The sequence below is a fragment of the Poecile atricapillus genome, chromosome 3 (assembly GCF_030490865.1).
Source record: "Poecile atricapillus isolate bPoeAtr1 chromosome 3, bPoeAtr1.hap1, whole genome shotgun sequence".
In the NCBI taxonomy this organism is placed as follows: domain Eukaryota; kingdom Metazoa; phylum Chordata; class Aves; order Passeriformes; family Paridae; genus Poecile; species Poecile atricapillus.
In genome coordinates this window covers 83455438-83464754 of record NC_081251.1, presented here as the reverse complement: position 1 = coordinate 83464754, position 9317 = coordinate 83455438, and positions in this window count along the sequence as shown.

Below are 9317 nucleotides of genomic sequence, written 5' to 3'. Positions count from 1 at the left end.
TGCTTGGTGAGACCCAAAAGCCCCTCTACAATGAAAGATGGGGGGTGTGTGGGTGTGGGAGGTATATAACTTCCCTAGAGCAAAAAGCCAGAGAGCAGCTACTGGCTAGTTGTGGTTCCCCATTGCAGGGTACCAGAGGGGCATGAAATGTTTATGTACCAAAACAATACCTGTGCTTCTTCCCCAGTAATTAGGGTCACAGGTAGAGAATCTCCCCATCCCCAAATACCATTTCCCCACAGGTAACTGTAGACCTCTTTGCACCATTTCCACCTCCCACCCCCTTTCCCACAAGTAACTCATGATCATACCAGTTTCACCTCCACAAATGACTTGGGACCTGATCTCTTCAGGAAATCCTGCCCTCTCAATTGTTCAGGCTATAAACCCCAACCAAAGGATGCTCCAATAAAATCTGCAGCTGGATGCCAGTTAAATATTTTCATACTTATGTCAGATTATCTATGTGTAAACCACAAACCATATACACAATTGCAAGGCTTCCATCTCAGAGGTATATTAGTGTCTGACTCTACACTCTAAAAACATGAAATTTTTTTTAAATAATAGACCTGACAAATTGTTTTGGATAAATGGAAATTTTATAACTCTTCAATTGCAGTTTATACAAGATTGTATTTCAGTTTTTGTGAGGATCTTAAGTACAGCATATTGAATACAGTTCAGTGAGCAATTTCATGAAAGCATGTTGGGTTGGTCAGAGCAGGGGAGTTTTCTTAAATTTCTTCTGTCTTTAGAATCCACAGATGCCCATACACCTTGGTGGCTGTCTGCCCAGAACCACACCTTCACACCTCAGAAAAGGTTGGGCAATACCCCAACTAATTAAAGATCAAAATAAGGGCAAATAGTCTGTCAGAAGGCTCCTAAATTCTCCAGCTCTCAGTCTCCTGGGGGACCACTTCTCAGCTCTAGAACTGAAATGCAGGGTGTACAGCATTTCTTGAGAAAAGAAGCTGAGAGCGAACCTTCCTCATCCTTGGGCAAACTCATCAGCCTCCTCCTTTCTAACTATAATTTCCCAAATTCTTTTTTCCTCTTAGCATTTCAAAACTGAGTTCTGAGGCCAAATCTTGGAGGAAAGAACTTTGGTCCAAAACAGCTTTAACTTGAGACAACAGTTCAGTAGGGTCATTTCTGGGAAAACTTCACTTACACCAGTAGGACAAAATGTAGCCAAGGCTTAGAATGACTGAGATGTCAGAAAGGCTCCCTCCTTACAAATACAATATTCATAAATAAAACTACTTTTGAAGAAGATTGGCAAAATCTGAATTGGGTAATAGGTTTTCTGATGTCACCAATTCACAGAAATGTCAATATTAAAAGCCCAAATGATTTAAAACAAAAACCATAGAGACAGCTACTCGTAAAAATGCCATCCATCAACAAAATTAAGTTCAAACACATAATCAGTTTTGTAATTTCCAGCCTATTTTCTGCTCATCTGAAAAGAAGTGGTATTTCTGTAACTAAACTATAGGTCAAAGAGCATAGCTTTTGACATCTATAGTTTGATAGAGAAGTTGTTTTTCAGTATTATCTGTATTTCCAAAATATACAACATTAATTCATTTAAAGGCCCATGGACAGAGGAAGGGATGTGAGTTTGTAAATCATGAGTGAATCTAAAATATTGTCTCCATCCTGGAAAGTGAAAACACAGTGCAGGTTTACCCCTTCCCCTTCCTGGACAATTCACAAAAGTTGAGTTGTGGCTGGACAAGCATCCATCTGTATTTGTATTGCAGGACAGCACAGGACCATCAGGACAGTGCTCCAAACCTGCACTGGGAAGTGCTCTCTTGTCATTTCAATGTGAAGCAGCAGCAGTCATAAAAGAGCAAGCCACTTCCCTAGCAAAGGAAAATCCACACCTCTTGCTCCAAAACCATTGGCTATGAAGTACCCAACAGTTTGTCTTCACTGAAAGTGACTCATAAACCAGCTTTTACAGGAATACATTTATATGTGGAGAGCCCATGTCCCAAGCCAATCAGCTTTCCTATACAAGAGAAACTGGCCAGTTAAAATAAAGTTTCACTCACCCTTTAGAAACAGCAGCGTGCCATTTATTTCCATCTTCCCTTCTCATTTACACACTCAAAAGTTGCAAAAGCCCCAAAACACCCTCTCTACCCTGAACTCAATAAATATTTAAATCACTTTACCTTTTAATGCTCATGACCCTGAAGCTTGGATGGCAAAAAGCTGTCCTTGCCCATCCAAAATGTCTTTATGCCACAGCTGGAGTTGTGTGCCACTACCTTTGAGGAGGTTCATTTTTATGTCTCCCAGAGCCATGCACAGTGGGCAGGACACACCTGACACTAGGACAGCTGTTCTCTGAGGCAACATCCCAGGTACAGTCACTGGCTGGGGACCAGGGCTGTCAGCAAAACAACTTTTGCTTTACTCAACAACAGCCCAGTTAAATGAAATAACATGAGCTGAATTCGGTTTTCAAAGAAAATGATTGCACAAACCAGTGCTATCTGTGAAAACAAACCATTAAGCAAACAAAGCCATGCAGGAAACTCAATGCAAGAATAAGGGTGTTTCATGAAGTGCCATGCCTAGCTAGCTAGCCTGGCTCTGGAGACTAGCAGTCCTGTTTCTGAAGACTAGCAGTCCTGTCTCTGACCAGTCTGCTCACTCTCCTCTTGGAGCACTGACACATTTCACTGCATTTAATTTGGGGAGTTTGATCTTTCATGGTTCTCAGCAGAAGGACCCTGCAACGGTGAATGGCTCCAGCTGCAAATCTCTGCTGAAGCACCATTTGGGCCTGTGATTTAGCTGGCCTTTCCTGCTTGAGAGGAAGGTGGCTTTAAAGTCCTTTGAGGGAAGAGGTGAATTCTGGAAGAGAAATAACTTACTTGTTCTGTACTTCAGTTCTTTCACTGTTGAGCATATCCACTGTGTGTGTACCCTTGTTCCTGCCCTTTCTGGGGCTGAAGAGAGGTCTGAGCACACAAGACTGGGCTGGGCAGAGTGCACGATGAGAAGATGATGCAGAGCCTGCTAGAGGAGGTGCTGGTAGAAGGTCTGTAGCTCTTCACCCAAGGGATGGTGCCTAGAGAATTCCACAGGAAAAGGACAACCTTTCAGTTCACTATGTAACACGCCTTTGATGAAATAAGAGGCACTGAGCAGCCCAAGGGATACCACCTTGAAGACTGAAGTGGTTGCCAAGGGAGTTGGCTTCTTTAATAACATGCATTCTTGACCCAGGTGCAGGCCATGTGCAGACTGGTCTCACTGCTGGACAGCATCCTGTGTGACAGAGAGCTGATGCTGGTGACTGGGGGCTCATGCCAGGTTTCAGTCAAAAGCACTCGCCTTTCATTTTGTTCCAGACTGAGCAGTGTAAATGAAAAAACTGCATCAGCCAGTGCCAATTTCATCCAGTCAAAAGTTTGGCAAATTAGTACGACTCAAAATTCATTAAGCAGCTGCTGAGGTTGCCTGAGCTGGCTGCATTTTTCTCCAATAACGTGCATACGTGCTTCAGAGAGCAGCTATTGGGTCAGCTACCTGTTCTCCCTTGTCCAGGACTCATTCTGGCAAGGGGAGGATTGAGAGGATCATGCTGGTACTGCTCTCCTGGTGTCCCACCTCTGTATCTGGACTTGTGGGAGAATGAAGGCCTCTGATGGGATTATCACTAAGGCAGGCTCCCAATACAGGAGTAATCTCCTCCTCAGACATGGCTAGGTAGCAGAAACCAGACAAGAATCAGGATGTGGGCCATATAGATGTCCCTGCACACTGATGGACAACAGTTAGATGGAGGCACCCAAACCAAGTCAGCCAGCACAGAGCCTCTGTGCCTTCTTTCAAAAGATGTACTGTGCTCTGTCATTGTAGACCTGCTGGCAAAAACAACCCAGGGTGGTTCATTGTTGGCTGCTTCTGTCCTGAAGGCACCAAAGCATGTCCAGTTCCAAAGCACTGCAGGATCAAGACCAAAACAGTTAGCAGCATCACAGAAGACTGGTATATATTTTACTCTGACCACCACTGGTCATGCCTAGGCTAACATAGAAGGTGACCCCACAAGAGTTGTACACATCTCTGCTGGCAGAACAGAGGCAGAGTGGGGCAGAAAGGGTCAGATGGACCTTCCAAAACACTTTCCTCTGGAGGAAATTCATTCCCTATTAGTATTCCGCACTAGAGCAAGACAAGTAACTACAGAACTGAAAATTAATTATTGATTAGTTAGAAGTGAAACAAGCGTGACTCAATGTGATTTGTTACAGGCAAACAGAATAAAGTCCAAACTGCTCCTATACAAACCTCAAGGTTTAAAAAGGCCAGTTTTCAAAGTGGAAAACAGTTCAGCTTTTAGCTAAATGAGATGGGAGAGAAATACAAACAGAAAATATGGAATAGTTAGGAAAGTGAATATTTTTATTGGTGCTGAAATATCATCATTGAGAAAGAAAGATGGTTTGGAGGGAAAATAAAACAATAATTAAATATCTAGATGTTGGTCTCTGTATGGATTTGTGTATGTGGGAGGAAGAGAGAAACCAGTAGCAATAATTGTCATTTAATTGATTGCGACTGTATAAAATTGACATGAGGAGGAAAAGCACATGAAGATATCAGTGAACAGGAGATTTAAGGGCAGTAAAACAGCTTTTTTATACAGATTAAAGCCAAAGGATATCAAAAGCTAGTTCTAGACAATTACTTTGTGGTACTACTAGTGAAATAATTATCTTATAGTGATACAGGGAACAGCTGTAGCCAACAAATATGGCTGTTGTAGAGTTTGGACAGCGATGACACATATTTTCTTCCCAAAAGAGACAATGGAGTTTTTTACAAATGTAACAGAAGCAAAAGAAACCTGAAGGCAGTGATTTAGATCGAATACACACAAAAACTCCAATCCGTAAAGTGCTAAAAAGTGTGTTAAGAGAGGATTCTGAGGGCTTTGATAAGTTTGGGAAAACAGATTTCATATGCCAAGAAATAAGGTGGCACTGTACTATTATCACCATGAATAACACAGGAATGTTGGGAAGCACTGCAGCAAGATACCCAGCAAACTGGTGAAGCCTCCATTACTGAGCTTTTCAATTGGGAAGAACTAATTCCAGGGGATAGTATAATTTGCATCAGTGAGTCTAGATACATAGAAAATGGACTAACTTGGAATTTTATCAGCGAGATTACAGAGGTAAAGGGGTTGACAGAGGTAAAGGGGTTGATGTAATTTATTTAACTTCTTCAGGCCATTTTAGTTCAGACCATAGAATGACAGAAAATGTAAATAGATCTTATTATTAAAAGGATTAAAAACTGGATAACTAGTAGGTCTTGGGAAGTGATACTGTGAGTGAAGAGTCATTGATAGTTGGTGCTTTTGGCCCAGCTCATTCAAATCTAACTTGAAAAGGTGTACAAAAATATTCCTGGTGAAGTCTGAAGATAGTGTAAAGATGGAATTATTAAGTGGTGAAAAGGATGTCTTTCGTGCAGATCAATACAAACTGCATGGGCTCATGCAAACACGATGTATTTTAATGCAGAAATGTATGACTCAGCTACAGCAGAAAGGAGGAGTCCTCTTACCAGAAAGGGACTTCTACCCAAGCAAGCCAGAAATCTGGAGAGGACTTGGAGGTCATGGAACTATCTGCCAGAGTGAAATACAGTGTCAAGGGTAATAAGATCCTGGGCTGCAAAACAGGAACTATTTAGTGGGAAAAAAGAGGTTGCATTATGCCAGGCTTTAGCACCAAGATAACTGCTGGGATCACTGCATGGGCAGGAAGGAGTCAGGAGAGTGCTGACAAGAGCCAAAGGAAGACTGCAGCACTGAAAAATATGCTAGGAGAAGGGTTGCCATGATGTAGCTTGGTTTTGGATGAAAGAGGTCATGGGTGATTTGGTAATGGCATGTAAGAGCCTTATACTGGAGACAGGAATGAAACAACAAGGTTCTCCTTGGTTTAGCAGTTACAAATATTGAAAGAGCCAATGGGAGGAGACTATGCAAGGGAATCTAGGAGATTAGAAATGAGACAAAAATACAACTGAAGAAAATTACAAGAAGCTCTGGTGAATTTTCTGCAAACTGGAAATCTTTCGAGACAGCTTTCTAGAAAAAAGCATATTTCTCCTCGAGTGAAACAGGGACAAACTCAGGAAGTTTCTTTGTCAGGTGTTATACAAATCAGATGAGATGGTCACCACAGTCCCTTCTGACCTATGCTTCTTGATCTATTATAGAAGTTGTATTCTGTGGCTGTACTTGTTGCTTGCTCTGATTGCAGTAGGGATTCACATCAGTCAGTGCTGTTTCTCTGCATCTAGTTGCAATTCCCCTTCTGACAGCCTCTTTCCCTCCTTCACTGCTGTAGCCAGAAGCAGCAGTCTGCTTCGTTGCCCTCCCTCTTACTTTCCACAAGGCTCAAACTCTCACAGGCCACTCCTGGCTCCTCACTACTCCATTCCTGTCCTGGTGCCCCCAAGTCTCCACATTCCTCCAACCCTACTCCTACTGTTCAATCCCAAGAGATGTGTCTGGAAGAAGACCCTCCAGACGCCTGGGAAGATGCCCTTGTCCCTCTCTTCAGCTACAGAGAGCAGCTGTGTAATTGCCTCAGACTTGAGTCACGGGCAATTTGGGGGCGGCTAAAGGCGACTTTTGAGCAGGTAAAGCAACTCCTGTGACTGTCAACTTGCCCACGTCACACTCCAGGGTTATGGGAGAGCGGGGAAGGGACCCAGGGCAGACTCCCGTGTCCTGCACCGGCGTTCACAGCCTTGCAGCGTTTTTGGTGGCCCGGCCAGTTTTTTCGCCGAGGAGCGAAGGGCCCGGCTCTTCGTGCTGCCCACACTCCCCCCTGCTGGTCGCAGCGGGCTGGACTCTCGCAGAAGCCTGTCCAATCTCCGACTCCATCCGCTTTCCATCTGCTCCAAATTCTGACGGTAAAAGATCACAGTGACAAATGCCTTGGAGGTATGTGGGATTAAATATCCCTGTGTTTCGACGGGCCATGAGTTTCAGCCTGGATGAGGGGAACAATGAGGAGTGCCTATTTTCAGCTGATGCTACAGATTTAAAATGCCCGCGAAAACACAGGCACCTGAGCCAAGGAAGTCTCTGCCTGCAAATGCCACCATAGGAAAGATTCAACAGCACCAAAGGAGGGCCATCGGGCAGGTGTGTGAACAGGAATATCATTAATGCCTTGTATGACTCATAGCTGGAAGTGGAAGTGAAATCCCATTACCTGTGCCCTCTAACAGGATGGCCATAACACCAGCAGAGAGAGATTGCTAAAAACTAACTTATTCGTGTTGTTGTTGTTGTTATTCCTAAGAAGCCAGATAGAGGACTCAAAGAAATGGCATGTCCCCTCTTGAAAGCCATCCTCTGAAGACAGGACTTTTCTGCTGAAGATAGGGATTAAGAAGAAAAATTAGTCAAGATTCCCATTTCTGAGGTAGCTGGTAATAATTAACATGCAGCTAATTGAGGGGCATGTTAGTTGGGCTTTCCAGGGAATGTATTCTAGCTGTGAGAAGATAGAAAAATTCCAGAGTGAAATGCAACTGGCCTTCATGTGGCATGCCATGTATGGCACCTCATATTTCTTGTGGTCCCCAGATCCCATCAGGCCATTAGAAGGCCTGACCCTGAGCACACTGAAGCTACTCTGAGCATTTTCTTTGTGTGTGGAGAATCTTGTGGCAAGGCTGCTAAACTCCAAAGATGAAAAACAGGATTATTACTCCAGCTGGAGAAAGCTGAGGCTCAAGGAACCCATGGGATAACCCCATCTCTCAGGCAATCTCCTTTTGCCAAAATAGGACTGTAACTCTTGCTGAAGTTCCCCCTCTACCCCAACCTAGTCTCTCTTTCAGAATTTGGTTCATGAGGAAAATGCATCTCAGGCTTTTTGCACAAAAGGACTGTGATATGCCTACCAACACAGCAGGCCTGTGGGCTGCACATCACCACAAAAACACTCTGAATAAAGCAATAAGGGAGCACAGACCTTGTCCCTTGTAAAGGAACCGAACAGCCCCACCAGCAATAGGTTAAACTTTTAGTATATCTCTGGCCTATCTGGTAAGGAATCCAGCACTGATTTCCTCTGTGGTAGGACATTTCTCATACAGTTAACCCACAAAACACTACCAGTTTTCAAGCAGGGAAGTAAAGAGCAACTTTTCCCAACAACTGGGACTAGGAACATTTATATACGAAGAGCAATAAACACCATCAGTTTGTGTTATTGTTTACTATTGCATATGCAGCAGGAATAACTCAAGATAGAGTAAGAAAAAAATAATCGTACAAACATACAGATTCTAGGGTATTTATGACTGAGGAAGGACAGATAAGGTGGTGTAGGAAGGAAAGAAAATGAGAAATTTTGCCCAAGGCAGTTGAGAACTTGAGGAAGACATGAATTTGAATGAGAAAGTTTTGAACATCAGATGATCTTCAAAGAATATTAGTATTTCTCCTCTCCCTCATAAACACTGAACAGGGGAAAGGAAAAAAAAAAAAAGCTGAAATCTTAACTCACATTACAGCATATAAAAAAAAAAGTCTTACTGCATGCAATTACTTGCAGCTCTGTACAGGCAAAGACTCACTGGGAAGAGGGGACTGAAGGTCCATTAGTAATCACAAACCCCAATCTCCTGTAATTGCCATCCAGCCTTTAAACAAAAAGTCTTCACAATTTGCCAACCATAACTGTAATTCTATTGTCCTTACTCCTGGGTCCCTTGGCTCACAGTTGCAAGATCACTCATGCAGAACGCCAGGTTATAATTGTGATAGCTGGTGGAGACAAAGAGAAAGTCCACCAGGGAAAGATAAATATTGTTCTATAAAGATCACCAACCAAATCTACTCAAATTCCAGAAGATAAGAATCGTTAATAATTTCCTGCTCGAAGTGGCCAGCCCTCGCTTTTCCTGCAACCTCTTGTTCTCATGAAGCTAACGTTTTTGAATAATAATGTTTAAAAAAATATATCCAAAACTAAATCAGTTTTCCTCTGGATAAAACTTCTGTCCCTAATTTGACCAATGTTGGCTTTAGGCCATCAGACTTTTTTCTTCTCTAGTGGGTCACACAGAGCATTTGGAGAAATGCAGCTATAGCTGAAATGCTCATACATTTTATTTTAAGCAAAACACAGTTTCTATCTACCTCCAAAAGACATAAGTATTCAGGAAGTTAAAGCTACCCATTCATCTTACCAGAGTGAAAAGTTTTTCAGATATTCCTGAAGAATGAAATAACAATAAAT